This window comes from Malaclemys terrapin, chromosome 16 (genome assembly GCF_027887155.1).
Source record: "Malaclemys terrapin pileata isolate rMalTer1 chromosome 16, rMalTer1.hap1, whole genome shotgun sequence".
Lineage (NCBI taxonomy): Eukaryota > Metazoa > Chordata > Testudines > Emydidae > Malaclemys > Malaclemys terrapin.
In genome coordinates, this window is record NC_071520.1 from 10777350 (window position 1) to 10783349 (window position 6000).

The 6000-nt window shown below is 48.2% G+C and overlaps 2 non-coding genes and 1 pseudogene across 2 annotated transcripts; all 3 read left to right on the plus strand.

Moving 5' to 3' along the window:
* Positions 1–925: 925 nt before the first annotated feature.
* On the plus strand, positions 926–999 carry LOC128825001 (U2 spliceosomal RNA; annotated as a pseudogene).
* A 410-nt stretch (positions 1000–1409) lies between these two features.
* LOC128825008 (U2 spliceosomal RNA) lies at positions 1410–1594 on the plus strand. Its single transcript, XR_008442562.1, has one exon. It is a non-coding gene; the product is annotated as a U2 spliceosomal RNA (small nuclear RNA).
* Positions 1595–1907: 313 nt separating this feature from the next.
* LOC128825018 (U2 spliceosomal RNA) lies at positions 1908–2092 on the plus strand. The gene has a single exon (XR_008442571.1). It is a non-coding gene; the product is annotated as a U2 spliceosomal RNA (small nuclear RNA).
* The last annotated feature ends 3908 nt before the right edge of the window (positions 2093–6000 follow it).

A 6000-nucleotide genomic window follows, 5' to 3' on the forward strand; every position in this document is an offset into this window, starting at 1 on the left:
AGGTTTAGTCACCCCGGATAGCACTTGCACATTTTCTTGTATCTGTTTTGCTTCCCCGTCGGCAGCCCTGCCGGTACGGCCCCTTTAACATCCCTGCCCCCTTTGCCTCCCCCTGCACCCAGCTGCCAACGGCGGTGAGGGGAAAAGGGAGCAGCTGCCCTGGTCCCGGCTGTTTAAAACAGGGCCGGCTGCAGGCACCAGCACTCTCTCACTGCCTGCCCAACGATTACCATTCTCTCTCTTTCACCTCTATAGCTTGTCGTCACTGTGTGTCCGCGGTGTTTTCCTCAAAATTAATTAGCAGTCCTGGGCGAGACAGAAGATAGTGTTCGCTTCTCTAAGAGAGAGAGAGAGAGAGGTGTCAGCTTTTCTTGCAGCATTTTTCTAGGCAATCTGCCCTAAGCATTCAGTGCATGGAAAGTGGCAGGCACCAGTCTCGTCCAGCAGAAGCCCCTAGCCCCACTACCCTGCCACAGGGCAGAAGCCTGGAGCTGCCCCCGAGTCTGGTAGGTGGAGAATGGGGCAGAGCTCCAGGAGCCGCACTAACTGAAGAAGAGCCCCATGCGGTTTGGCCAGCCGGGAGAGCGCTTGCACACGTTTTCTTGTCTCTGTTTTGCTGCGAGAGTTAACAGGGACGGAGTACGTCACAGGAAGTGGGTGGGTTTATGCAATGTAGGAGTATACAGCAGCAGCCAGAGGAACCCAAGTAACCAGACAAAGATTTCTCGGTCTTTAAGCAGAATTGTGTGTGGAGTTCTTGCTTTGAATTATTACATTGGAGTCATTTGGGGGAGTGATTGTCACTTAAGCGTTTCCTGGTTGTCCAAGTCTCCTTGATGGCATTTGGTCCCTGTATAGGAGCTCCTCGTGGTGACGTAGAAAGCTGTGGCGGAGGTAGGGCTGTCTCGTTTTTCAGCATATTTTTATCGCTTCTCGGCCTTTTGGCTAAGATCAAGTGTAGTATCGGCTCATGAGACGCCTAATGGTCTCGGACGCTATCCGTTGGTCCCGGGACATTTACACCGAGCACATCACCGGCCACCGCCAATACCAAGAGTGAGCCGGGGAGACCTCGTGCACCCACGCACACCCCCTGCTGGACCCTATCCCCTGAGCCCTAAACCCACCAAACCTAGCTGAATCCCACCACGTGAGGGTCACCCCATCCCCATTATCCAGCCCGCTTGCTTATACCCATGACTGTCCCTGCCTCCCGTATGGGTGGTGGACCCTCACCGTTTATCGACTGTCTCCTGACCCCGCCCACCGGTTACCCACCCCTCATTGGGGACATTGCAGTGTGTATATACTATGTGTGCTGCCCAGCCCCAAAACACCAACATACCCCCTTACTCTGCATGTTACCCCCAATGACCAATGACTAACGCTTCAAATTTTCTGTATCGTTTATTTCTTTAAATATTCTCTAATAAAATTTAAATCTGTTCTTATCAGTTTAATATCTGATACGTCCTCTATCTGAGGACTATATATTAAATGGATTTTTGGAACAGGGAGATGGAATAGGAGCTTGCTCCATCCACTCCACGCATCGACCTGGTATTGCAGTACCTCCAGGAACGGTGCACCTCCCCTCGGGGAGACTATTGTGGTGAAAAAAATAGAATCTATTGAATGTGACACACCAATACTGAGGGTCGCCCCATCTCCACCATCCAACCCACCTACTTGTGCCCATGACTATTTGTGCCCCATGTGTGAATGATTGACCCTCACTGATTATTAACTGTCTTTATTTCGCCCACCGCCCTCCCCCCCCAATTGGGGACTCTACAGTTCGTATTTACTATGTGTGCTGTCAACCCCAATATACCAAACATCCCCCCATACTCTGTATGATCCCCCCAATAACTGACAACTGACTCCTTGAATCGTTTGTACCGTGTTTATTTTTAAATATTCTCTAATAAAATTTAAATCTGTTCTTATCAGTTTAATATCTGATACGTCCTCTATCTGAGGACTATATATTAAATGGATTTTTGGAACAGGGAGATGGAATAGGAGCTTGCTCCATCCACTCCACGCATCGACCTGGTATTGCAGTACCTCCAGGAACGGTGCACCTCCCCTCGGGGAGACTATTGTGGTGAAAAAAATAGAATCTATTGAATGTGACACACCAATACTGACTTGGACTCAGAATATATTCTAGAAGTGGCATACTAGAGATCACTTCTTTACTGATGCTTGTATGTACTTTGTGAACCTTGTAACTGAAAGCTGTAATCTCTCAGAACTCAAGCCTAACCCCAGATGTCTAGTACCTTCCTTAACTTGTGTAAACTTGATTTCAATGTCCCTCTGCCATGTACAGCGGCCAAACCGGACAGTCTCTACGCAAAGGAATAAATGGACACAAATCAGACATCAAGAATTGTAACATTCAAAAACCAGTAGGAGAGCACTTCAATCTCCCTGGACACTCAAACAGACTTCAAAATAGCCATTCTTCAACCAACAAACCCTTCACAGACAGACTTCAATGAGAAACTTCAGAACTGGAATTAATTTGCAAACTTGATACCATCACCTTAGGCCTGAATGAAGACGGGGAGTGGCTGAGTCACTCCAAAAAGTAATTTTCCTTCTGTTGAGACGTTAGCACTGATTCCCAACTTGGTAAGGCAACCCCATCTTTTCATGTGCTGTCTTTTTCACTCCAGGCATGTGATGAAGTGATAATACTTGTATTCATCAACAGTGTGAATTAGAGAGAGATTTGGTTATATTCTTCTCCCCACCCAGCATATGTTGCATGGATCTCCATTTGTGAGATCATGTGAAGGCACGAGGTGTCCTTCTGCTCCCAGAGGTCCCCCATCCTGTTCCCCCCCCTCCCCTCCCCAAACCTACTGTAAATTCTAAATCATTATACTTTACTTCTCATTTTTAGGATGTGGCTTGGGATAGGCCACTTAATGGGGGTGGGTGCTTGCAGAGTCAAGATTAAGCTCATTCACAGGAGCTTTGTGATGGAGTGTACATTGTCTAGTGTTTGTGGCAGGCTTTACCGCTGAAGTGCTGCTCAATACTCAGCTATTAAACACTGTTTTTGTGGGGATCGATTTACCCGTCAGGCACTCAGCGAGAGAGTTGCTTCTCCTGCCCTGGCAGTTATTTATTTTTTCCACCAAGCTTTGAAATCGGAACCAGCAGGTGGCACCACAGTTCCACAGCCAACCCTAGAGAGAGGAAACTGAAGTCCTGCTCTGCAGACCGAGCAGAGCAGGCTGTTGGGACCCACAGGACGTGCAGTCGAGGGGCTCGTCTGACTGGCATCATAGCTCTAAGCATAGTGCCTATTCCAGCGTAACTCCCCCACGGAGACGCTATTCCAAATAGAAGCAGCTTGGTTCCCCAAAGTTACTACTCTGCTTTGATGAAAAACATCATCTTCCATCTCAGATTTTCCATGTACTGCCCACGGATGGTATCCTCCAGGGTCCTCTCCAGCATAGTTCTCGCTCTCAGAGTGATGATGCTGTCATCTCTTCCAAATACGGCTCCCCTGGGTACCTGGCGACATCTTGGCTGGAAGGGGCTATGGCGATTCGCTTCCTGATGATGTCACGCACAGCACTCGCCACAAAGTTCCTCACTGTAGCATCCAGGCACATCGAAAGATGGAAGGCGCAAGTGGATCGCCGCAGCGTCAGACAGATCACCCCCTTCGAGGGATGTTGCTGCCTCCCTGCTGTTAGATGGAATGTACTGTTTCAATTAACTATTAATAAGATGTTTTTAAAATACTGAAATGAATCACTGACTTTGAACTGAAATTCAAAATGGAATACATGAACTCTAACTTTGAACTCCATCTTTGAGAGGGGACTTATTTACTACACAGACTCTAGCTTAAACCAGTCAGAACCGGTTTTTCCCGCCAAGTCCAACCCTCAGTGTTCCATCACCTCAGAAGCGTTCCATCACCTCAGAACTCTCCCCGCCAAAAAGGCTTTATAAAGGTCTTGTTCAGCGCCTGCGCGGGGCTGTCCATTCCAGCGACAGTTCGTACACGGTCGGGTCTTCGCAGAGCTCCAGAGCTGAGATCGAAGAACAACATCTATCCCGTAGTGTGTTTGAGGAAGAGGAGTCCTGTCATCGTCATTCCTATATCCTGCATCTCCTGGTGTCCATCATCCCAGAGGGTCTCCTCGCCCGCGACGAGAACCATCAGTCGTCTGGACTCCCCAGTGTTCCTCCTCAAGGACTCTAAATCAGTCCAAGAGTTGTAGGTCCTGGGCATCACGCCTGTACGTGACATCTGCTGCATCAGAGCAATAGGAGAAAGGTTTCAGTGTTGGGGTATTGTTTATTGTTTTGTAGAATCCAACGGGAGGGTGTATGGGTCTTAGCTCCAAGCTCTCAGAGTCAGTCACTGATCCACTATTTTACGGATTTATGGTTTTGCTGTTTCACTGTGTTATTCTTGTATTTCTCTCCCCCCCCCCCCCCATTCTCCCTAGTTTTTCTGTACCTTTTATCCCTAATACACTTACCTTTATTTGCACCATATTATCTTGTCTTTTCTTTATTTTATTATATTTTATGGGTAGCTAAATCCACCGGTGACAGACACGGAAGGGAGCCAAGTCTGCAGCTTCTGAGAAAAGGGGCTTTCCCTGTTATATCTTCCCTCTACCATCTCTCTAGTATTTCCTTTGAAGCGTTACCTTCTTACCCTTGAGGTAACATTTCTGGCGACCGCGGCAGGACTCTCTTGGGGATTAGTTACCCCATCAGAGTCCTGTTATGCTTTAGCTTGTTTATTTGTGACAGTGACTGTGACGGTCCAATTGACTCGGGGAGGGAATTCGTGTTTAATTGGAACTGTGCCTATTTCCCCACCCCCCCACCCCCCCACGGAAGCACGATCCGAGGGAAAGTGTAGTGTCCGGGTGAGAGCCCCCCTTCCATTACTCCCTGGGTGAGGGACGGAATTTATTCCGCCCTGGGAAATCCTGTTATCGGCGATAAGGGTTGCAGGGACGCCTGGACCCCTGCCCAGAAGCAGGTAGCGTGGCTAGTAGGCCCCATACTAGCACCGCTAGTGTCCGGTTGCTAATAATCGAACACTGAGTGGTACCGGGCCCCAAAAGGGTTGCCACTCTTTCTTTTGGCAAGGCAACAGTTAGCAGGGGAGCGGCTGTGGCCTTCTCTGAAAAATTTAGGTTGCCTTTGCCTAGGCCTTAGAGCCGCAGCTGGAAGCGGTCTCTTTTCTAAGGTCTCTCTATTTTCAAACGGTGTAATCTTTTTCCTTGGATTGGGTAAGCAATCTATAACCCAGCAGCAGAAGATGGATCAAGTTTTCAGCCTCCAAGGATGGACGTCCCAGACAAATAAAAACTCAGTGGACTTTAGTGGGGATTTATTTGGAAAGGGCAAAAATCCTTGGAAGGAGGAGTCACTGGCAGGGGTTGATTCCTTGGACAAGTTTTCCACCTTATGGGCTCGGTATTCCATCTGTAAACCTACCCCTAACAAGAAAGCACAAAAATGTGCTCTCATATACGGCTTGGCTATGGTCAGCCGAGAACTGAATTCACAAGTGTCGCTACTTAAACAACAGACAGAGCAAGCACTTGCTGAAAAGCAGCAGCTAAAACAACAAGGTGAAAGGCAGGCTGCCGAAGAGCAACTGGCAACTGCCAAGATAAACAGCCTGACCTTACAGGTTTCCCAGCTCGAACAACAGCTGAGGAATCTTAATACGAGGGTTACAGATGCAGAAACTGCTGCTGAAATAAAAGGCAGAGAACTTCAGGAATCGCAGGCAGTAGTGCGCCAGCTCCTAAAGGAAGCCCATAATGTTAATTTAGGGTCTGTCAATCATGTGGCCTGCAATCGCCGCATTGACAAGCTGCAGAAGCAGCTACAATTGGCCAAGGGTGTTATGAGTGCCATCGAAATGAATCCTTTGGCAGCTTTTAAGTCTGAATTTCAAGAGTCAAGTTCCGACTCGGAAACTGAGGACTC